Raw genomic sequence first — 26,084 nt, 5'->3', positions numbered from 1 at the left:
GGATTACGGTTCGTAGGACCTCACTGCGCTTAGAGACGAACTTAGAAAACGCATTGCAAGACTCCCTGGGCGGGAAGGAAAGCACGTTGAGAGTTTCAGCTGTAACCAAATTTTCTCTGTCACATCGATTAAATAAAGACATTCAATACACATTGAACGTTTTTCATTATAAACTACTTCGTGGTGAAGTTTACATACTTAAACAGTAGTTTAGGTTGAATATACAATACATCATAATTCTTTATAAGTTGTTGAATTGTATATGTTTAAAACAATAAGATGCGCCCCCCCCCCCCCCTCTCTCTCTCTCTCGAGGATTAAGAATATCAATTATAAATATATCCATATATATCTGAAATTCTATTATTAAGCTGTTAAAATGTGTAGTAATAGTGAATGTATATGTATAACTTCTCTTTATGAAATAAAATTCACGATAGAGAAGGCACATGTATACAGAGTACATGATATATCGTACCACATTAAACAGTTTATTTGTGTGTTTTAACTTATATCACTTATGTGATGACGTCACGATAGGTAAACAGTTTGCGATTAACTTTTATATTAGTCCATAGGGCAAGCGAGAGCATAATAATTGGCAGGTCAAATAAATTTTACTACCCCATATGCTAGCTGTACAATAATGATTCAAAATTTCGAGTTTCTACATTTTAATTGAATATTACAATTTGGATTACAAGTTTAAGACGGAAATTCAAGCTTTCTTTCAACTTCTAAATTCACGTCTCCATCCATATATACTATGATTGATATACTATGAGTTGGTTGTACTCTGCGTGAAAAGCACGACTAGTTATACACTGAATGGTTGTATCCAAATGACGTTTGTCCATGGTGTTGCAGGAAACTGATGTAGGCCTACATAATTTGACCCGTGTTTACTTTCATGTATAAGATTTATCATGTTTATATGTACCATGACAGTTCATGATATGAATGATTTAATACTAAAATACATCACTTAACAAATGTAGTACACTTTTCAATTTGAAGGTCAATTTGAATGTTCATACTTCAGATTGAAATCGAAGTTACAAGTGAATATTGAAAAACGTAATGCAATGATTTTTTAAAATAAAAACCACAATGAACAATAGGCCTATACACGTGGCTTTTATTATAAACACAACATTGTATATATGATAGTGAAATTTGTAATTTACTTCACTTGGATAAATTTATAGCTTTATGAATTTGCATTTAATTTTGATAAAAGTAGATATGATTCAAATTTTATTTCTAAAAAATTCAGAAATATCTTAATCTCTTGAGATGCATTTTTCTTCTGGTTTGCGTCAACAGTTAAAATAGGCTAGGACTGGTATTCGTTTCTTTGACGTATTGGACTGTACTTCCGTGGGTCAGTTGATAAACATGACATAACAACATAAATATGATAATGCAAACTTTGATAAGTTATGAAAGTTTGACAATTTCATCTCATATTGTGATTAGTTTCATACGTATTGACTATTGAAGAATCCAGACTCGTTTTCCCTGAAATTCAAACAATATTTTACAACACTTTTTGAATTATAACAAAATTAACAATGAAAGTAAAGTGTTGAAATTAATTTACAATCCAGTCATCAAAAACAAGACCTAAGAATATTCACTGCCTTACAGTTACAGTCTGATTATAGCCACCCCTCCATTACAGTCGTGTCGTCGTACCGAGAGACGGCGGAGGGGGGGGGGGGGGGGTGTGTGCTATTAGCAATCGCGTTCATTCATATTTTGACGACCTTGGTTAACTCTAAAATTAATTTTTAAATGACATCTGAAATGTATTTTTGTACCATACTTGGTTTATATATTGAGGACTCAAATTTCCCCTGTTCGATTATAGATCTAGTCTTGAAAGAGGGGGGGGGGGGGGGGGGGGGGGGGGGGGGGGGGGGGAGTCATAGAATTATAAGTTTATTGATGACTGTATCACTAAGAATAAATAAAATTTCAGCATAAAACATTCATGCAGAATATTACGATCTACAGAGCAAATGTTTAATCCCCCGTAAATACTATCTGCAACAAAGTCGTCATCTGATATCTGTGAAGTCGGACTGGACTGAAGTTTATAGCGCACGACGCTGAGTGGAACATAAAACGATCGTTGTCACTGTCACATTTGATGACAATGAACCAATTGATTTTTTTAAAAGCTTCATATCTCGGGAATTCTACCCCCGCTCCCTGTTTGCTCAACAAAAACCTTACACTCTCTTATAAATCTTATGTACACCGGAAGTCAACAAGGACGTAAACGAGTCTTGCGCCACCTATGTTTGAAATAGGGGAAACAACTGACAAATATTCGCAATTATTCTATGACCTATAAATCTTAGAGCATCAACTGTGAAAGTCTCATTTATTTTTGTGAAAGGGCCAATTTTAGTACTTTGTGGCTCTGGTTCTTTCGCCCATGCATATAGTTATAAATATTTCATATGATATATATCATACTCATATTTTTCACCCATGCATAATGTTGGACGTGGAAAAGCGCGTATTTAAACCCCAGCGTAAATAACCACTTTTACAGTACTTTGCTGCCATAGGGGGGCATCAGTGTTTCACAAACACTTTGTTTTAACTAAGCAGATCTACTCTTGATCTCTGGGACTTCTATTCTCTCAAAGTTCTTAATCTCTTGAAGTGAAATGTAGGTCAAATTAAACATGTTTCATTTTGATATGAAATATGATTAAAATTTTCTGGACAGCTAGTGGAAAGGGGGAACAAACCCCTGTATTACCTTCAGATCCTCCATTGCACAGTGAAATCATTTAAAAATTTCAGGAAACACAGAAGAGTTTTACTATACTGGAAAAGAGAGCATATAATTCTATCAAATGCCCCTTCCCCTATAAGTGCCCCATGGGACTTTTTAACTCTCAAAAATTAAGAGAACACACCCCCCCCTACCCCGGTATGACTTTTCTTGTACCGGTAATACATGATTAGAAATAATAGATCAATGAATAAGACCTTAGTGGATTATATTATCATAAAGGAAAGAATTACGATATAGAATTGGATATCTATTTAAACATTTCCTCAAGTTCGAATTTCACTGGAAATAGTTCATAACAAAGTTCTGAATAACCACCCCCTTTTCCATGTGCTTGGGGTGCTCAATAGGATGAATATGATAAAATAAATTTTTAAGCTATGATGAATAGAGAACACGTTTTTAACGTTTTAAAGATGCACAAGTTTACCATGATGATTGACCAAATTATGGACTCTTTGTTTTAAGTATGGTCAATGGTCATACACAGAACCGATAGTAAACGGTGTCATGTACATGCAAAAAATATCAATATCAGGAAAGTATTTTGGTGTGTTTGATTTATAGATGATAAGTGGAGACCATGTTTAAAGAGTTATGAGATGTTGTGACTGTATGTTCCTCTGTCAAGTCTTGAGGTCAGATTATCCCTGACAGAAATCTGCTTTATGTCCCAATGTCCACTGGTGTTGTTTTCCTTTGGTTTGACCTTGTTCCCAGTGTTGTAAGCAGGAGATAATAATTGCACCTGTATTGCCAGATTTTGTAGCTTTCTTCATTAAATGTTCTGTCATGTCAGACAACTGCCCTTGATTGTGGCTATTTCTGGTGTGTGTCGTCTGACATGTGCAGGTTGCGTTGCTGACATCAGTGTGTACGGTATCTATATTGAGCCCAAATAAAAGTTTTTGATGGACATTTTTTGGGCTTTGTTTTCTTTATATATCATTTCATCAAGATAAAGTAGGGGATGCATGTAAAGTTGTTATATATATATATATACATTCAGTACTGGGTAGCATTAATTCAATGGTGCTTAAACTGCTGTACAAGATTACTTGCACTGTAATAAATGGGAGGAGCTAGTAGTTAGTCATCTGAGTGGAACCTGGTAAATGACTTGAGCTCACCTGAGTCGAAGGTTAGCACACTAGAGATAAAATATGACTTTCATCAAGACTGATGACCCCCGGTATCTTATTGAACAACTTCTCATTAGCTCACCGGAGCCATCGGTTAGAGATTTAGGGGGTCCAGGTTCGAATCCTGGTCTAGTCTGTTGCATTTTCTCCCTGTTACAAGTCCCTGGACCATGTTTGCCCAAGTCACTGGACTTTCAGGTGACAGTCCTGCCAGGGGCAAAAAGATTCTGGGTTGTCTAAGGGCAAAAACAATTTAAGGAGGGAGGAATGAAGTGGTCAGATGGGGTTGATCGGCGGTGGCCAGATAGCTCAGTTTGTAGAGAACCTGACTCAATACTGTACAATAAATTCTATAATTCTCTGCCTAAACAATAGCATTTAATTAATATTCTCTGTGAGATATAATTAATTAATTAAAAACTGCATTTTTGTTTTCTGCAGATTTCAACTGTGAAATTGTTTTAAAAAAGAAACAGCAGGGGTACAGATCAAAGAAATAATCTACAATGAAAACAAAGGACTAGGTATGGAAAGGGCCATTTTTGGCCCAACCTCAAAAATAAAACTGGTAGTCACAAAATAATTAAGTATTAACCTTATTTTGTTAATCTGACATTTTTTCAAAGAAAATATGATTAAGATCATTATTTTGGGCAAAAATAAAAGAAAAATCATGGATTTCTGAAAATAATTTTTCAAATTACCATGAAATGGTATTCACTAACAACATCTTTAAAATACTTACTAGATGTTCTTTAAAGTATTAAGATATAATTAGACCTTAGATTTTGATTAACATTGTATTGTGTATCTATATAAAATATAAACAATGAGTAGAATAACTGTGTCAAAAATTTTTGATCTGTGCAATATCTTCAGTGCGAACTACATGACATCTTTTAAAGTTGAATGTCTGGTAGATATGGATATTTTTTATACTTGTGTATTACAAATGAACACGATAAACTACAGTTTATGAAAATGTGATGTCACCAATTTTCACCTGTATTACCAGGGCCAATATCCTTTAATGTAATCAGAAAAAATAAACCAAGTGAAACCACATGCAAGATTTACATGTACCTAAATTTTGAGGCAAAAAATGGCATAGAATGTACCTCTTTTTTAATTTTTGATTTCTTTTGCATATAAAAATATTCAATTATAATTTTGCTGCAAATGTAGAAAATTCTACAAAGATGGAGACCAGCTTCAAATGTGCTTTTGATTGAAGTGCTGACATATGAAATGAATCTTACTGGCACGTTCGTAGAGGCAGAGTTTGCCTTTAGCAGTTGCAGAAAGTGAGCACGGCCCAGGTAAAAATGTTAAAATCTTGTAATTATTAAATTTTTGCATTCAATTTTAGCTCACCTGAGCTGAAATCTCAAGTGAGCTTTTCTGATCACCCGTATGCCGCCGTCCGTCCGTTTGTCTGTCTGTCCGTCTGTAAACTTTTCACATTTTCAACTTCTTCTCAACAACCACTGGACCAATTTCAACCAAAGTTGGCACAAAACATCCTAAGGTAAAGGGAATTCTAAATTGTTAAAATAAAGGGCCAGGCCACCTTCCAAGGGGAGATAATCAAGAAAAGGTAAAAATAGGGTAGGGTCATTAAAAAATCTTCTCAACAAGAACCACTGGGCCAGAAAAGATGAAATTTAAAGATAAGCTTTATTAGGTAGTGCAGATTCTAAATTGTTAAAATCATGGCCCCCAGGGGTCGGATGGGGCCACAATAGGGGGTCAAAGTTTTTTTGTTTGTTTGGTTTTTTTTATTTTTTATTTGTTTTGATATAGAGGTCTAGTGCAGATTCAAGTTTGTTAAAATCATGGACCCCGGGGATTGGATGGGGCCTCAAGGGGGGCATCAAAGTTTTACATACAAATTTATAGGAAAAATCTTCTTCTCAAGAACCACTGAGCCAGAAAAGCTGAGATTTATATGAAAGCTTCCTGATATAGTGCAGATTCTAAATTGTTAAGATCATGGCCCCCGGGGGTCGGATGGGGTCACAATAGGGGATCAAAGTTTTACATACAAATATATAGGAAAAATCTTCTTCCCAGAACCACTGATCCAGAAAAGCTGATATTTATATGAAAGCTTTCTGATATAGTGCAGATTCAGGTTTGTTAAAATCATGGCTCCCTGGGGTAGGATGGGGCCACAATAGGGGATCAAAGTTTTACATACAAATATATAGGGAAAATCTTTAAATATCTTCTTCTCAAGAACCATTGGGCCAAAGAAGTACACATTTACATGAAAGCTTTCTGACATAGTGTAGATTCAAGTTTGCAAAAACCATGGCCTCCAGGGGTAGGTTTGGGGCCATAATAGGGACTACGGTTTTACATGCAAATAGATATAGAAAATCTTCTGATATGGACCAAGATGACTCAGGTGAGCGATGTGGCCCATGGGCCTCTTGTTTGGTCATCCGTTGACAGTCTGTCCATCTGTCTGTAAACGTTTCACATTTTGTACTTTAAAAACACTGTGCCAATTTCAACCAAACTTGACACAAAGCAACTTTGGATGAAGGGCTTTCAGCTTTGTACAGGCCTCATTCAAAGGGGAGATAAGCATGGGAATTTAGAAATAGGGGAGGGTCATTTAAAAATCTTCTTCTCGAGAACCATTGGGCCAAAAAGTTGAAATTTACATGGCAGCTTCCTTATGCTATCAATCATTGTTGTCGTATATACTTGCTTATAAGTTGGAATTTTGGGAGTTAAATTTTGGTCCAAAACTCTATATCCGACTTATTGGAGTGTCCTAAGGTTGATTGTATCTTGTTTTATGTCTCACTCAAGAATTTTTCACTCATATGGAGACGTCACCAAGACCGGTGAAGGGCTTCAAATTTAGACCTATACTCGGCCCTTATGGCCATTAAGCAGTGAGGGTTCTTTAGCGTGCCAAACCTACTGTGACACAGGACATCTGTTTTTAAGGTCATCTCCGAGGACCCATGACATTCACACCTGATGTTGAGCGTTTGATGATGGAACTGTCACTACTTGTTTAAACGACTTAGGTCTGTCGTAGCCAGGACTCGAACCCCTGCCTTCCGCATGCGGAGCGAACGCCCTAACCTCTAGACCACTGCGGCGGTGAGTGTCCTAAGAAGATTAGTATTTTTCTGGATGGCGTAATGTATAGTCTAGTATTTTTAAACAACAAAAACATGGATGAAATAAAGAAAATAGTAACTGTTTAATTTGCTGAGAATAAAAAGTGAAATATCGATGTCATATCCCAAAACATTATTGGAACATGTATAAATACATAAGTAGAGTATTGATATGAAATTAATTTGTTGGGGGAAAAATATCAAATATTGGCACATTTCTCAAAATATTATTTGAAACATAGGTAAAAACATTAGAGCATTGATTTGGAATTGTAAACTGATTCTTGAAAAAAGTTAGACCAACTTAGAAATGGGTCAATGGCAATTCCCTCCAAAATAACCTAAAAACTATACAACCGACTTATAGGCGAGTATATACAGTATACATGTACATAGGTTTTATATCTGAAATCAAGAACTTCATAATCAAATGTCTTGCAATATTGATCAATGTTTAAGGATGATACCACCCAGGTTAAAGTTTTGCATCGTAGTACTCTTGTTTGTGTAGCGGCTGGCCGGGTTCGGTCACCGGTGGCCAGATAGCTCAGTTGGTAAAGTACCTGACTAGAGATTGAGGGGGCCCAGGTTCAAATCCCAGTCTGGTCCATTGCATTTTCTCCCTTCCTGTTATATTTGGTGCCGTTGACCACCCCTGGACTTGCAGGTGAAAGTCCTGCCAGGGGCAAAAGAATCTGGAGAGTGTCTTCGAAAATGAAGATATTTAAGGAGGGAGGAATGTAGTGGTCAGCCAGGTTCGATCGCCGGTGGGCAGATAACACAGTTGGTAGAGCACCTTACTAGAGATTCGGGGGTTGGTTGAATCTCTGTCTGATCTGTTGCATTTTCTCCCTTCCTGTTACATTTGGTGCTGTGACTTGTCAATTGGATATGTATTATATATTCGTCTCTGGTTGGCTTAGGATCATTGATGTGGGAAGACCTGGGACTGAGGATCTACTTGGGTCGAAATCGTGAGAAGCAAGTGCACAACTCTGCCATTCAAACAGCCAGGTATTTTATCTATATCATTTAATTTTACATGTTACACGCTTTTTAATTGGTTGAAAAATTATTGGAATATTGTATCCAACGGAAAAAAAAATAAATGGCCGGAACTACTTTCTATTGGAATGTTGGGAATTCCTCTGGATGCTTCGTATTTATATAGAGATTAGGGAATCCTGAAAAGAAAAACTTAACAGTTCTATCGATCTGTTAAGTCCCGGGATGACAATAGTCCAGTTTGCACCTTGTGACAGCTTCCTTTATGTACAAAACCAAATACCAGATACACCACACACCGCCTCAGAGATATTGCAATATCGTAGCCCTTAACGACTATGGATTCGAACTCCGGCATAATATGTTTATGAGGGAGCATGGAAATGAGGCTTCCGTACAACATTACAACAGCCTTAGGAATTAACTGATAAAACTCGAAAAACCTTGTGTAACACTCACTTATCCACCTGGAAGCCGTGACAACCCTTAAGAGAACCCTACCTGGCATCCCACACCTTGATTATGCATGTGTCCCATGCTTTCCGTTAGTACCGACATCAAACTTTGCACTTAATTCCAGTTCCACACAACAAAATTCCTGCAATTTTCTCTCAACAGGACTTATCTCTAACTCATCCTTGTAAAACTGCATTCTTCAGTCCACAAGAAACCTGTTTGCTCAACAGTAAACAACAGTTTGTGGAAGTCACCATTAGGCCTAACGGATTTAGTTTTTTTTAAAAGTTGTGTATTCACAAATTACTACGCCCATCTCAAAATGACATAGAATGTAGTCCAAGAATAACTCGTTGATTCAACTCAAATCAAAAACTGTTTTATTATATAAACTCAATGTTTTAAAATATTAAATGTTAAGGAATGAATTTATTATTTTTTCGTTGGATTAAGGTATACCATGGGGAAAAAAAGACTGAAAACTTTTGCATCATGCGCTATGTGAACGCTATTTAATTTGAATTAATTTAATGCGCATTATTTTACTTCATATTGAAATTAATGCGAAGTAAAATTTAATGTGCAATCCGTGTTAACGAGGCATTAGATGAAATTTGTTAATATGAAAGGCAATACCCGTGTACAAGGGCATATGGTGATTATAAAGAATTTGTAGTCAAATTTATTAATTGAGTTTGATAATTAATCAATTTTTAGTTGTTACCTTTGAAAAGTTTTCTGAACCCAGCTGCTTGTATAATGATAGTTTTGCTAAGCTTGTTTATTGCTAGAAACTGCTATTCAGGTGAGCGATGTGGCCCATGGGCCTCTTGTTAATTTTGTACCAGGGGGATGGGGGCATATATGTTTTACAAACATTTCTTGGTTTTTTTTTCAAATACTGTTTATTATAATGCACTTGAAACTTGTATATTGCATTTATCTCAAAGATTAACCATTACCGGTAATAAGAGATGACCCTGAGTCAAAGTTATTTGGCCAAGGTCAAGGTCAGCAGTAAACATGAATTAATTAATTCAAACTTTAATTTCATATGACCTTGTTTAAATGTGTACAAGTGGGTTATCTAAGTCCCAATGGGACAGCTCCTTTAACTTTATTGTTGTGACTTTGATGTAGATCATGGACAGCTCCTTTAACTTTATTGTTGTGACTTTGATGTAGATCATGGCTACACACAGAAGCCTAGGCACAGATCTTGAATTGTCAAACAAGTTTTAACATCATGATATTTAAATGCCCTCAAGACACAAGTCGTGCATGTAGTCTACATCAAATGGGATAGTCTATTGCCACCTTCATGATTTATTCATCTTCCTGTGCATAAAGCTATATTTTTCCAAGTATTGGATGAAATACTAATTAAAAAATATGGTTGTTGCTTTTTTATTACTGCTTAAGAGATTGCAATACTTCAAAATTATTAATTTGATTTTGTACATCCCTTTTTGTATATCAATCCTCCTGAAATCGTGAAGTCATGGGTAGCCTTCAAAAATGTTGTTAATGTATGTATCATGCTAGAGTTATGCCCCTTGGAATAAGAGGCCATGAAACACTGGTTGTCAAAATGAATTGGTAAGAGACTTTTAAATTAAATTAATTCATTGTCATTCTTGAATAACAATGAGATGAACTACATGTATTTGTGAAATTTGTATGACACAATTACAAAATCTGGTTTGAAAATTTAGAGTAGTACTGTAGTGTTATTTTCCCCATGTGTGTCTCTATTTACCTGTTAAATATGTTCACGAAGCCAAGAGAAAGTCAGAGAAATTCATAATCAGTTTTTGTGACAACTGTAATTTGTGAATCTTCTGACAAGTGGCAAGTGTAACAAGGAACCATCATCATAAGAAGCTGTTGTTTTGTGCAGTGATTTGTCCTCATTCCGTATGATTATAAATTCATAACAGATTAAGATTCATTAACTTTAGAAAGGTGAAATTTGTTGCATGGTTTTTCCCCCTCATTATTCTTTTCTAGGAATCTTTATTTTACCAAGTTCTGATGTGTTTTTAAGAATATACATGTAACTTAATTACTGCAAGTTGTTTGGAATTAACCTCAGAATTTTCAAGTTTACACTTTGACCAATTTTAATAGCATAAAGGAAATTCAAAATGAATGACAAGAAGCTATGGAAGTTATTTTATATATTGACTTTCTGTCATGAAAATTTTTTTCCATACAGTTTGCTTCACTTCAGATTTGCATATATAGAAAATATTAAAAAGCAGACAGTAATTACGAACTAAAATGACCGGACAAGTCAATGTGTAAGGGAGAAAATGCTTGCATACCAAAATGACGATTAAGAAGTAGATTTGAGATTTCCATGGAAACAGAAATTGTTGTTCTGTAGATTATTGATAAAATGAAGATCAGCTATCTCATTTGTTAAACCTATTCAAATCAGAATGTAGTGAAATGAAAGGTGTGTTATGTTGACGAATTTATTCATAGTTATACCAGGGAATGTTATGCTGGTGGCATTAGGAATTATGTTAGCTCCCAAAATATGCACTAGTTTATCAAGAAATATGGATCCCCCCATCCAAATTGCCCCTTAATTCTCACGAGTTTAGTCAATCAGTAACATGATAAAAGTACCCAAATTAATGTGTTTTTATGGAATTTACCACATCGAAGAACTCTTGTCTGCTTTATAAATAAAATGAATACTCTTTTACTTCATACTTTAAATTGTTTCAAAAAGAAACTTTAAAAATAAGGAAAGAGAAAATAAAAATTCATTGCAATGCAAACTGAAAAATGGAATCTTTGCATATCTAAGGAAGTAAACTAGTGTTGTAAACTTGTTTTCATGTTCATGGCATGTAAAGCTAATCTTTTAAAACTGAGCTTCATTAGATATTGAAAATTTGCAGCTGCATTTCAATTTTTTAAAATGATAAACTGTTCTTTAGTATGATAATTTAGTATCAAATTATAAAACCATAAAAGAAGCAGTGCAACAAGTCAGTCGTCTATTAGCGTACACAGAGAAGGCAATGCCTGCAGATCAGTGATTATTTCACCATTTATGTTTATTAAGTATGAATCTGATATGATGAAAGTCAAAGTTGAAGGGTTTGTTTTCTCCAGTTTTCCTTTTTCAGAATAGTCTTGATTGTGGACCAATTTCCATAAATGCAGAGAGTGAACTCTAATTATGAGATATCCTCAACCACAGGCATCCTATTTCATAGTCACTTTATGCAAATGCCCTCTCTATAAAATTCCATTTAATTTGATGTTATGCATGCTTGACAGGGCTTTGCTGCAATAGTTTAATTTCCCTGAGAAAAAATATCATAAAAAATGGTCATTTGAAAGGTCACACACAGGATAACAACTTTTAGGCAAAAAAAAAAAGAAAGAAAGAAAGAAAGAAAAAGCAGCTTTATTTGTCAGATTTATTATGGATGCACTGAGAAGTGTTTGTCAGTTCCTGTAACATTTATTCAATATGGTGAGAACTGCACCAAACTGAATACAATTTCAGGCAAGCAGTAATAAATTAGAGGAAGGTCTCCCATAAATGCAGTGTATTGTTGGGTTCTTGGTTGGCTCCGTATGCCAATTAGGATTAACCAAGACATTCTCACAGCATCCTGCTGAAAGCCTGTGAGCTGCATTGTGAAGCTGTGGCATAAATTTCCACTGGGTACTCGGGTAACGTTTGGTAATCATTGGGTCAAGTGATGAATTGTCATTTAATTTCGTGTCGCGACCCCACATATAAAAAAAGCATAGGGCTTGCACTGAGTGATGAAACATGACCACTGGACTAGAAAATTTACGAAGGACGAGAGTCATACAATTCAATTGTTGAAGGGGATGTCACTTACCTATGAACATGCAACACTGAACTTTATATGCCCTTTTGCTGCAATTTCCCATATTCTTGAATGAGTTTTTTAACCCATTTTTTGAATTTTAATTTTTATATGTAAGGTGTACTTGACTCAAATTGCCTGCAGACATTTGAATTTTCACAGAACCCTGGGAAATTTTCTCAGGTGAAAAAAAGGACCTCTTGTCCAGATGTGATCTTGTGATTATGTAGAATTACAGGTGTTTTAAGTCATATATTGAATGTTCAAAGAAATGTTAGAAGCAATGTCCCATGCAATTAGAGTGCAGGGGAAAACATTTGAAAAGAGGATGTCCACACATGACAAGAACCAAGGTCCTATTGGGATGAAACGATGGGAACCAAACTCCGATTTTAAACAAGTTTAACTGTTAGATGAACCTTGAAAGAAAAGGGGATGACCGACAAAGTACGCAATTTGTTGGTAATTCTAAAAGAACATGCAGGGATAGTTTTAAAAAAAGATTTTTTTTTCCAGCCAGACTTAGAGGTGTGAATAAAAGGACATGCATGTATAGTTTGGAGGGACGGAAAGAGAGAAATAATAAATTATTTTTTATTTCAATGAAAAGACCAATTAAAGAAGAGAATTTGTTTAATTCTATGTTTTTAGAAATGTCAAATTAAAAAGAATGTATGTCACATATACGAGTCAATTGCATGATTATCAAGCCATTGTTGAGCTTTGGATTAAACACTTTGATGTTATAACACTAGAATTGTTCTTTACTAAATGTATTGGCAGATAGAAGTAAAAGGAGTGCAGCTGTCATCACATAACGTTATATGCTTGAATTATGATGATTAGAAATCATGACCTAAAAGGGAGAAAGAAAAAATGCTGTAGGAAATGAAACCATTTCTTCTTGCAAAATTTTTTTGTTTTAAACATCAAATCCAAATTACTTATCTCATAGCAGTATGACAAAAATGGTATGCCTGTCTTGAAACTGCAAAAATGACTGGTTGAAATGAAGGAAAGAAAGGCGAGCAGATGTTTTGGTTGGACAGGTCACTGAGAGGGGGAGAACTTTTGACCTTGTGTAATCAGTTACTCAATGCAAAAATTTTTTGTTCCTTCCACTCATCATTTGCATTTTCATAATATCGGCAAATCAAGCACTTGAAACCCGAGAGTTGGTAGAAAGAGGATTTGGCTAGGGTTCTGATGGGTTGAGAAAAAAGCGTATTGTGTGCTGTGCTGGACAATGGGTTGAAGTATTGTGCAATCAGTAATAATTGCCCTCCAGTTTTTTGGGCCTTTATATCTCCTTCCTCCCGTATATGATTCCCTCCATTTTAAATTTGTAACCCCTTTAGATAAGTGCATTTGAGAAATGGACAGAGATTAGGTCTCTAGGTTGCATAGTGCTTTAAAGGACAGGTAAGATATATTATTAAGATGCAAATTTAAATCTAGATGTGTGCAGAGAATTAAATTTGGGGAAATCTTGAACAATCACTAAGTAGACGCCAGGGATAGATATTGTACGAATGACTTCAAGTAGTAAGAAATGTCGCCAGTTTCTGTCTGCAGTTGGTACTTTAAAGAAAGTTAAAGTAAGTAGATTTCACCACTGAAGAAAAGAAATTGTCCGAACAGTTTCTCCAGGTAAACTCGAGATATGTACACCTGTAATAATCCTATGGTATGCTTGACATACCTGGTGTTTGACTCAACAACTGGTGTGGGTTTTGATAGTCATCTTGAAATGACCTGTAGAAGTAAATGTCCATTGATTAAATCTGGTGTTGACAATTCAACAGGGGATAGTACATTGTACAAACATTTTTGCAAGGCCACTGATGTAAAATCTACTAATGTCAAGTTGACCAAAAAAAATTTACATTGTGATTTGCTTTAACTATATTTTCTGATATTGAAGGATAAAATATTTCAACTGAAGAAGTTGATCAAAGAAATGTTTTCAGAGTATTAAGTAAGCAAATTAGTTTTGTGGTATAAGAAATGGTCAATTTCCAGCTCTTTTAATATTTTTTTTTAATTCGTCACCTCATAGATATGTCAACAGAATCTTTCCAAAAAAAAGTATTATACTTTCAGTGTACTGAAAGTGAAATTCAACTTTGTTTATTCCTGTGAGGGAGAAGGGGGGGGGGGGGGGGTTGCACAGTACCGGTATGTAAAATGACCTAAATCTAGCTCAGTGGTCACACTGGACAACAGAAAATTGTAGATAAATTCATGGTGACCCTCGATAAATTACTGCAGGCTATACATGTGAACTAGTGCAGCCGATCACCACTCTATCTCCCTAGCAGCGGTACATTCTCTCAAGACCCCAAAGGCGGCCAGAGGACAGAAAGTAGACCTCCGGTGTCAGTTGAATTTCTTCTCTCCAGATGCTTCTAAAAGGCCTTTTACGCATTTTTTTCATTTAAACAGAATAAAGATTTTTTTGCAAAATCAATTAATACTTTGAATAAAAATATTTTTCATTAGTAGTAGGATATGAAATTTTTTAAAGATGAATATACCTTTTAATTGTTGGATTTTTCTTTTTTTCTTTGTATCATAACTTTAAATCTTGGAAATTCTTTAAAAAAGTGAAAATTTATATAATGATATGTAAGTTTGTAAATATGATAAGTTTAATGACAATTGCTTTATTCAAACATTTCAGACTTGATTTAGCATACGCTAGCAGTTACAGAGACACGAAATCTGCTCATCTGCAGAATGTGACATTTAAAGGTAGGTTATCTGATGTACAAAAGCTTGTACAATAGAAATGTAATTAGAATTTTGCCTGCTGGGTAGGACCATAATTCATCTCTTAACTGATAGCCAGTCTGGTCCAATCTAAAAATTGCATAAGTATTTTCTTTTGATTGACCAATGGTACCAGTATGCGCTAGGCCACAACGCACCAACTACCCCTCTGGGCAGTGATGCAATTTTCTTTGCTTTTGTTTGGTCACTATTAAAAGTGCTCCAGATGAAAAATGGTCAACTAGAAGGAATAAACAAGCAATTGAAAAATAAGGCCCTGCCTGCAAAGTACAGTCTTTCAAATCCAAATAAAATGGGTTTCTGCACCAGTAGTTTTCAATAGAAGTAACACCCTCTGGCTCTTTGCCTGTCATCATCAAATTGTGGGGTCTAGGTGTACATATTGTGCAGGCGAAGTCAAAGATTTCTGTGGTTACTTTTTATTAGCAAGTGGGAACTCCTGTTGATAAGATGAGAAATTCTTCTGAAAATGGGATGGCTATAGCGTACCGACTGTGTGCCGAGTACTGACCAGAAGGGAAAAAATATATACCCTGATCTCGGGTTCATCTTTCAGTCGTTATTTGAATGTTATATAGAAATCTAGGAAATAAGGAAGCAATGTTGCTTTAGATATTTGATACCATCATATCCTGATAAAATTTTACTTTTCCATTACGAGATATATAATCTTAACTTTAAAAAAGCCGTAATGTAGTTAACCCGGTTAGCTAGTTTTAATAACATAATTATATTAAATGATATAAAATTTTTAATGTTTGATAATTTGGTGCTATTTTTTAAAAATTCAAATATTGGCACACCAAATAACTAAAACCATAATTTAACATAAGATAGTATTTAAAAAGCAAAATAAGTTTGCATAATTGAATTGCCAAAAAAAAAACCATAATTAATAATGATGTAATTTATGATGTCATAATGACATATCAATCAGGTCAATTGTAAAAAGCACTGTTTTAATGCATACAAAGTTTGTAATTTAATTAGATAGTTTAGATTTTTTTAAATATAAAATTGTGCAAGTACAGGGCATTTATGTCCATTTACTCGTATTCACAACACAGAAGTGAATCAGTAATAATATATTTATAATTCGGTGATTTCGATAAACCATAAATGTAGAATAAAAACTCTTCATCTACAGATTTTTTATAGCATCATCTGTAGTTAATATTCATCAAACATACCTAAACAGGTTTTCTCTATATTACAGGGTAGACTAGATAGGTTGTTTTTAATTTTTTTTTTTTTTTTTTTATTTATTTATTAGTTTTTACCCCCTTTATATTGCCCAGCATTTTTGAATGGAAATTTTCCCAAACAGGGAAATTAAAAGACAAATTTTTGTGATGGTCTGAATATCTGAGATTAAAAAAAACAAACTTCTGTTGTACTGCAGTTGCATCTGGCATCCCTCCTCCTTATGGCCATTAGAATATGCAATGAATGACATCTTTATTAAGACTATTTTATATTTCAAGTGAAGGTTCAAAATGCTGGGCAAGTCCTGTCACTGTTGTAGTTCCTTTTTTAAAGAGTTTCAGTTTTTGCAATTTCTCAGTTTTTGACAAAATTGGGGGATGTTTTAAAGTCTTCTTACTGTAGAGTATCTATTGATACGTATTTACCAACGTGAAAGCACTGAGGAGAAATACCCAGTAAACACTATTCATTTGATCAACTTTGCTCTTTTCATGTTAATTCTCATCAATAAGATGTGATTCCCTCAACTTTTCATGTGATTTTTTTTGTCTTTTATATAATATGTTTTGAGGGCTTCACCATGCTCATCATTTGTCAATAGAAGATGCAGTTAAATACCAAATTTTTCTTGGGGTGAAGGTTGAAATATTAAAAAGAAAAAAGGTTATGAAATATGTAACAAATAAAAGTGGAATGTAAACAATTTTATTACTGTTAGACTAGACATGGTATTTTTACTCGGACTGCAGAATTAAGGAAAATAGTGAATTTTTATAACAACTAAAGGGAAAAAAAATCAGTTATACAAATTTATTACCCTAAAAGAATCTTTTATTCAGCTCTTTTATGAATGTAATTTTATTTTCAAGCTCTAGATATCTGTCCCCCAGCATTTCTCATGTCCCTGTGTCTATTTGTCCCCAGCATTTTTCATGTCCCTGTGTCTATTTGTCTGTCCCCAGCATTCCTCATGTCCCTGTGTCTATTTGTCTGTCCCCAGCATTTCTCATGTCCCTGTGTCTATTTGTCTGTCCCCAGCATTCCTCATATCCCTGTGTCTTTTTGTCTGTCCCCAGCATTTCTCATGTCCCTGTGTCTATTTGTCTCTCCCCAGCATTTCTCATGTCCCTGTGTCTATTTGTCTGTCCCCAGCATTCCTCATGTCCCTGTGTCTATTTGTCTGTCCCCAGCATTTCTCATGTCCCTGTGTCTATTTGTCTGTCCCCAACATTTCTCATGTCCCTGTGTCTATTTGTCCCCAGCATTTCTCATGTCGCTGTGTCTATTTGTCTGTCCCCCAGCATTCCTCATGTCCCTGTGTCTATTTGTCTGTCCCCAGCATTTCTCATGTCCCTGTGTCTATTTGTCTCTCCCCAGCATTTCTCATGTCCCTGTGTCTAATTGTCTGTCCCCCAGCATTTCTCATGTCCCTGTGTCTATTTGTCTGTCCCCAGCATTCCTCATGTCCCTGTGTCTATTTGTCTCTCCCCAGCATTTCTCATGTCCCTGTGTCTATTTGTCTGTCCCCCAGCTTTTCTCATGTCCCTGTGTCTATTTGTCTGTCCCCAACATTTCTCATGTCCCTGTGTCTATTTGTCTGTCCCCCAGCATTTCTCATGTCCCTGTGTCTATTTGTCTCTCGCCAGCATTTCTCATGTCCATGTGTCTATTTGTCTGTCCCCAGCATTTCTCATGTCCCTGTGTCTATTTGTCTGTCCCCAGCATTCCTCATGTCCCTGTGTCTATTTGTCTCTCCCCAGCATTTCTCATGTCCCTGTGTCTATTTGTCCCCAGCATTTCTCATGTCCCTGTGTCTATTTGTCTCTCCCCAGCATTCCTCATGTCTCTGTGTCTATTTGTCCCCAGCATTTCTCATGTCCCTGTGTCTATTTGTCCCCAGCATTCCTCATGTCTCTGTGTCTATTTGTCTGTCCCCAGCATTTCTCATGTCCCTGTGTCTAATTGTCTGTCCCCAGCATTTCTCATGTCCCTGTGTCTATTTGTCTCTCCCCAGCATTCCTCATGTCCCTGTGTCTATTTGTCTGTCCCCCAGCATTTCTCATGTCCCTGTGTCTATTTGTCCCCAGCATTTCTCATGTCCCTGTGTCTATTTGTCCCCAGCATTTCTCATGTCCCTGTGTCTATTTGTCCCCAGCATTCCTCATGTCCCTGTGTCTATTTGTCTCTCGCCAGCATTTCTCATGTCCCTGTGTCTATTTGTCTGTCCCCAGCATTTCTCATGTCCCTGTGTCTATTTGTCTCTCCCCAGCATTCCTCATGTCCCTGTGTCTGTTTGTCTGTCCCCAGCATTTCTCATGTCCATGTGTCTATTTGTCCCCAGCATTTCTCATGTCCCTGTGTCTAATTGTCTGTCCCCCAGCATTCATCATGTCCCTGTGTCTATATGTCTGTCCCCCCAGCATTTCCCATGTCCTTGTGTCTATTTGTCCCCAGCATTTCCCATGTCCTTGTGTCTATTTGTCTCTCCCCCAGCATTCCTCATGTCCCTGTGTCTATTTGTCTCTCCCCCAGCATTTCTCATGTCCCTGTTGCTATTTGTCTGTCCCCCAGCTTTTCTCATGTCCCTGTGTCTATTTGTCTGTCCCCAACATTTCTCATGTCCCTGTGTCTATTTGTCTCTCCCCAGCATTTCTCATGTCCCTGTGTCTATTTGTCCCCAGCATTTCTCATGTCCCTGTGTCTATTTGTCTGTCCCCCAGCATTTCTCATGTCCCTGTGTCTATTTGTCCCCAGCATTCCTCATGTCCCTGTGTCTTTTTGTCTGTCCCCAGCATTCCTCATGTCCCTGTGTCTATATGTCTGTCCCCCCAGCATTTCTCATGTCCCTGTGTCTATTTGCCCCCAGCATTTCTCATGTCCCTGTGTCTATTTGTCTCTCCCCAGCATTTCTCATGTCCATGTGTCTATTTGTCCCCAGCATTTCTCATGTCCCTGTGTCTATTTGTCCCCAGCATTTCTCATGTCCCTGTGTCTATTTGTCCCCAGCATTTCTCATGTCCCTGTGTCTATTTGTCTGTCCCCAGCATTTCTCATGTCCCTGTGTCTATTTGTCTGTCCCCAGCATTTCTCATGTCCCTGTGTCTATTTGTCTCTCCCCAGCATTTCTCATGTCCCTGTGTCTAATTGTCTGTCCCCAGCATTTCTCATGTCCCTGTGTCTATTTGTCTGTCCCCAGCATTTCTCATGTCCCTGTGTCTAATTGTCTCTCCCCAGCATTTCTCATGTCCCTGTGTCTATTTGTCCCCAGCATTTCTCATGTCCCTGTGTCTATTTGTCTGTCCCCAGCATTTCTTATGTCCCTGTGTCTATTTGTCTTTCCCCAGCATTCCTCATGTCCCTGTGTCTTTTTGTCTGTCCCCAGCATTCCTCATGTCCCTGTGTCTTTTTGTCTGTCCCCAGCATTTCTCGAATCCATGTGTCTATTTGATTTCTTGAATCCCTGTGTCCATTGGTTGTTGAAAACTTGACACACATTGTACATGGTCTCTGCTATAGTCATGTGTAGGCTAGTGCATGCTATTGATTTCTCACAGATTGTTCATGGGTTTCTTTTTCAGATGATTTTTGAAACACAAAATACACTTTTAATGACGTCAAACCCTCCCCCCTATACTGATACAGGTTAAGATGCAGTGTTCGATGGAGAATGTTTTAAAAATTATAAATTACAGATATGGTACTAAACTATAAACTAAATGATATCTCCTTCTGGTTTTGTGAGCTACCTCATACATTGTGTATTTATTATAGATTTCGGCATCATCAGTAAAGTGTTGAAAATTGATTTCAGTATAAATTGAGAAAGTGAGATAGTGTGAATAAATGTTTGCATCAGATATCAATTGTACACATTTGGACTGAACCTCTTCAGATATTGGGCCTATACAGGTTAAAACTTCAATAGAAAAAAATTCACAAGTTATCCACCAGTACTGGGGAAATGATCATTGTATTGGCATTAGGATGAATCCTTCAGTTAGAGTTGACAATCAGGTTGCCTGCATGTTCTAATCAATGCAGAGTCCATGAGAATGTAGATAAATTCCAGCATCTGTTGCAGACCCTTATTGATTTTTCCCGCCTTCCTCCTGCACTTTTCCATGCCAGCACAAGCTTTTCAATTTGACTGCATTGATTTCTGCAGTTTTGTGACACAAGCTCCGGCTGTACAGACCTTTAGGACTCCTTCCTCAGCACTGATTGCCTAAAATAGACCAGATCACATGGACAGTCTCCATGGCTGTAAATACAATACAAGCTCTTCATAACAATCTTGAAAGTCTGTTTAACATCCCGAAATATAAAAAAAAAAAAGTTGCTGTTGTGGGTAAGATATACATTTTTAAATTTTGATGTGTAGGAATATGTTTATTGTGGTGCATTGATGTATAACTCAAAGCGGAATGACATATGGGTTTATTTTAGTTTTAGAACTACATTGTTTTTTGTTAGTAAATTTTGATGTCTTATACTGCATGATTATATTGATATTTCTCTCTCTCTCTCTCTCTCTCTCTCTCTCTCTCTCTCTCTGCGTGTGTGTGTGTGTGTGTGCAAAAGTTAAAAACAGATGAAAATATAAGTGACAAATAAAATATTTCTATAATAATTAATGATAATGATGCTTTGTCTTGTAAGTACTTCAACAAATTTTTGACAGGGATTTTCGTCTGTTTATAAACAGAGAACTAATTATTTTAAACCCACTAAATTCTGTAAATGAATTTCATCTCTTAGGTATAATTATACCCCCCGCAACAAGTTGTGGGGGGGTATACTGGAATCGGGTTGTCCGTCTGTCTGTCCGTCCATCCGTCTGTAGACGCAATGGTTTCCGGGTTCTAAAGCATTATCCTTTCCACCTACCGTCACCATATCATATATATTGACTACCCATGGGATGAAGATGTTCCCTATCGATTTTGGGGTCAAAAGGTCAAAGGACAAGCGCACTGGACATCGAAGTAGCAATATGGTTTCCGGGCTCTAAAGCATTATCCTTTCCACCTACCGTCACCATATCATACATATGGACTACCCATGGGATGAAGATGTTCCCTATCGATTTTGGGGTCCAAAGGTCACGCGCACTGGACATCGAAGTAGCAATATGGTTCGGTTTGTCATGCCATTTGTTTTTTACACTCAGAAAAGAGGTAGTTTATACCTATTACCAACACCCTTTGGGAGATTGGGGTAAGCGGGGGGTATTCTTAGTGAGCATTGCTCACAGTACCTCTTGTTATCATTGAGAAAATATTCTTAAAGTTTCATTTCTGTTTTAATTTATATAATTATATATTGCACGCTTTATGTTTTGATACATACTTTTCATGAAGCTACCTAACACAGTGAGGCCAGTGTGAAGTGTCGTAGCCCATGTATGTTTAAAACGGAAAGACAATTTTTATATTGACCTTCTACTTTCTTAGCTCGTGTATGTTTAAAACAGAAAGACAATTTTTATATTGACCTTCTACTTTCTTAGCTCATGTATGTTTAAAACGGAAATAAAATTTTTATATTGACCTTCTACTTTCTTAGCTCATGTATGTTTAAAACGGAAAGACAATTTTTATATTGACCTTCTACTTTCTTAGCTCATGTATGTTTAAAACGGAAAGACAATTTTTATATTGACCTACTTTCTTAGCTCACTGAAATACAATTTTTATATTGACTTTCTACTTTCATGTTTGCCAGAATTCCCAGTCAATAAAAGACATAATGTCTTCATGCGCACATTTTACACAACTGCGTCGCATTCATGAGGAAATGGCTAATCATGACACTTTGTAAAGATATCGAAGGCAAAAACATATTGGAAGTGTACATGTATGTACTAAGATAAATTTATTCATGTCGCTGTCCTTGGGGCGGGGAAAGGCGCATAATAGAGGTGCAAAGTATTAAGCTGCTGTTTAATCACACTGTGCAGTTACATTTATATTAAGTACAGATACAAAACATTTAAAATTTGCTTTGTGTCAGGGTGAAACAGATTTTTGTGATACACTACGTCAGTTGTTTATAGGCATGAATGATGTGCATATAATCTATATCAAACCACACGGGAACAATCGTCGTAGTTACTTAACATAACATGAAATGGTTAGAAAGATTAATCACAAAAAAATATTTTGCCAAAACTGATTGTGAGTGATTGAGTAGTTTACGGGTCTTCTACATGACATATTTATACTGGGAAGAATTTGAACATGAAGAAAGAATTACAAATTCAATTCAGGTGTGGAAATTTGCATAAAACTTGCAACTGTTTTATAAGTTGAAACAAATATGGTAATGAGATAAGGTCCATTATCGTGACTCACCATTAGTTAATTGAGACATCATAAGGTAAAATAAGCATCTTGATGTATATTAATATTTTATTCATGACCTCAGATGTGCAGCCAGGTAATTTTTACCTTTTTGTATTTCATTATGGCTCCGGTGCTTACAGGTAAGCTTTGTCTATTCCTACTTAATCTTTTTTTCTAAGAAATTCAGTCAACGTTCATCAAAAGATTTCCTCGTTCAACACAACAAAGACAAAAATGTTTGTGTTTTTTTTGGGGGGGGGGGGGGGGGGGGGGGGGGGTCCTGAAGGTGATGTAATTTTCTTGATTTCTTAATTGTGTGATATTAAGAAAATAGATTTCTTTAAAAAACAAATTTCTTATAAATACATGTATTGGGCATGGTGTAATATATATACATAGAAAGACTCACTCAGGTCTCCCCTGTGAAGAGTTGAATGTTTGCTTTGTTTTGTACTGTAAATAATGTAGAATGCACAATTTGTGTTTTGAAATATTCATGGTCAAGTACTTGAACTGAGATTTGGGAATGATAAGGATTGGTTTATTTAAAGAAGGAGATATCAAAGATTGAGTTTAATTTAATAAGGGGAAATATTACACATGACTTTAAGAGCACTAGCTAGCACATTTCTATTATTTATGACCTTGTCTGAAATTAAAAAGAGACATTTAGGTCATTTATGTATAATTACTGCACGATTTGGGAAAATTTTGGAAAGCAGAAAATACTCTGGTGTAGTATTCCATATTGATGTGTTTGTAGTGGCATTTTAAAAAGGATTTTAAAACTTAAAAAAGAAAGGAATTTATTGTAAATAATGTATATCATTTTCACGATCTATGAAGCATATAGGCGAAAGTGCAATGTAGATAATTTCATTCCAATAGGTCTTTAAAGCTGTGTGATGAATTATTTTCTTTAATGCTTTGTTCACTCATGACAATTTATGAAATTCACATAACAGAAAATGAAACCATTGAACAAACTTGTATTAAACTTTTAAACTTTTGAACTTGGCCATTTGTGGTGAATCAACAGCATGTTGCAACACTGATAAGCAAGTTTGGTGAGTGTAAACCAGGTGCAAGTGTTGTTTAAAATGAACAGGTAAACAGTGCGGGTCAAATTTAGATAAGGACCAGCTCTTGGGTTGTCATAGTAATTTACCTATTTAAAAAGGTGCTAGTTTACAACTATTTGGAATAAGTGCACCTTGGAGAGAAATTCAATAGATGTGCCCATCTATTAAGACTTAGTAAACATCTTTTTTTCACCTTGTCAACTGTCGCAAGTCAATTTAAGTGAATTTATGAAGGAAGAAATATTTTCATTTTACACACAAAACTGCACAACTTGAGATCCTTCGTTTAATCACAGTTTGGTATTGCTAATGTTGTTCCAATAAATTTGTTTTATATTTGTTGCCATATTTGAGTTGAGTTGAAGTTTCTCAGAGAGGTATTCATTGAACTAGAGGAGCTACACATTAAATCAGTATCATTTTTTTTTTTGTGAGTAAAAGCTGAATTGTTATTAATATAAGTATTTCTGATGACCTCGATAGTTATATGGAATTTAAGGTCATCAAGGCACATCCCCTTGAAACCTTTAACTATAATGCTAATTCTATAGTGCTGCAGTAATTTTTACAGTGTACTAACTATAATTGTTGTTTTTTTTGGTATAGAATGGTGGGTGTGGTCTTTTTCCACCCCCTCCTTTTTTGTGTAGGTTTTGAAGTGTTAAAGATAAAATTTACAACTCGTGCACTGGTATTGGTATTTAACACCAAGGTTAAATGTAAATTGGCCATTCATTTCTGTCATTAGATTTCTTTCTTTTGTTGTAGTATTTATTTACCAAAGTAATTGTAATGTTGTGTCAACAGAGTGACTGTTTAGCAAAGGTTCCAATGACCTACTGGTATGATTTAACCAGTTAAAAAAATAATCATTTGCTTAGAGGTTATATAATATTTTTACTTTTCAAGGCAAACAAACTTTTCTGGTCCTTTTAAATGCTTCTCGCAGTGCACTGTGGACATTCCTGAGGAGAGGTGGGCTCTCTATCGGCCGATCTGACCACCCTTAAGGCTTGGTCTGTTTGGTGCCACCATTACTATGTAGATGAGTCAAAGCCTCTTTGATAGAAATGTCCATTTATTGAACAGTTGATCCTATTCTTTCTGAAATGTAATTAGTACTGAATTTTAATGGCCTCTGTTGGCTATTACAGTAGGTTTGCAAACAGTCGTGGTAAATGTGTACAAGTGTTTTATCGGGTACCTGATGGTCCGACCTATTTACTTACTGACCAGTGCAATATTTAGCGTATGTCATGCACCCTGAAGGCATGGAATAATCAAAGTGTACAGTTTCCTGGTCATTTTATACTGGGATTCTTTGTCAACTTTTCTCATGGTCAAATGAAAGCTCTCCTTCATGTTTGCCCTAATCAAATACCTTGTGGAGAGAAACTGTCCTCAGTAAATAATTTGACAGAAATGCAAGGTGATTAAAGAATTAATATCTCCAGGGAAACAGTTTTAGTTGCTTTTCTTTTTGGATTTTTTGGTCGTTAATTTTTAGGGGAAGGTTTGTCAAATACTCTGTTTATATAGAAATCGAGTTCTGTATCAATTTCATCAAACATGAATTAATTTGATCAGCTGAGTGGGATAATGAAGTCAAGATAACAAACAAAACTTGTGATATTTTGCCAAAATAAAATCACCAAAAAGTGAAGAATATGTGGTCATCATGTGACATTGTGAGAGTTTTCCCAAAATTCACCAAAAATTTTTTTTTTTACCTGCCCTGAGATTAACACTAATAACACTTTGGGCTATTTGCTAAAGTAGTTAATTAAATTTAAATTGTCATAATGCAGGTTTTGCTTTTCATTTCCTTGATGTACTAGCTTCCATGTGACATGTTGTCTTTATACTCACCACATGCTATGTCATTGATATACATATACTACTGTTGGTCATATGAAAAAGAAGATATTATAGTTTCTTCTTTATGATGAAAGTTGGTACACATCCATCTATTTTGAAAAACAATGATTTAAATATATTGTAGTGTGTAGACTAATGACAAACAAGAAAAACAACTGCTTAATTCATAGGTGATGCTTTGTCGATAGATCAAACTCCACTGTATTGTGTGGGAGCTATCATATGATGTATATACTGTAGGAATTTCTGAATGAATTCTGGTACTTGAAAAAAAAATGTTGCTTTGTAAATATGTTTTCAGTTTGATTGATGGCTTGAACTGACCAAGACAGCCATGAGTTTGGAGGAAAATTG

The 26,084-nt window shown here is 35.8% G+C and overlaps 1 protein-coding gene across 11 annotated transcripts in view; it reads left to right on the top strand.

The window, feature by feature from the left end:
- LOC125647644 (zinc finger protein 27-like) overlaps positions 1-26,084 on the top strand; it is an 82,180-nt gene that overhangs the window by 14,724 nt on the left and 41,372 nt on the right. For 2 of the 11 annotated variants that reach the window (XM_056141685.1, XM_056141678.1), the window contains 5 exons: positions 4,399-4,481; positions 5,143-5,276; positions 6,922-7,080; positions 8,024-8,114; positions 15,111-15,181. The gene's annotated coding sequence lies outside the window, so the exon portion shown is untranslated. Of the gene's footprint in view, positions 1-4,398; positions 4,482-5,142; positions 5,277-6,921; positions 7,081-8,023; positions 8,115-10,114; positions 10,161-15,110; positions 15,182-19,842; positions 20,775-22,881; positions 22,911-26,084 lie in introns of those variants that run through there. The other 9 variants (XM_056141687.1, XM_056141679.1, XM_056141680.1 and 6 more) reach the window with 7 other exon arrangements.

The sequence above is a fragment of the Ostrea edulis genome, chromosome 6 (assembly GCF_947568905.1).
Source record: "Ostrea edulis chromosome 6, xbOstEdul1.1, whole genome shotgun sequence".
NCBI lineage: Eukaryota > Metazoa > Mollusca > Bivalvia > Ostreida > Ostreidae > Ostrea > Ostrea edulis.
Note: the sequence above shows the minus strand (reverse complement) of the source record. Positions and strands in the feature narration are given on the sequence as shown.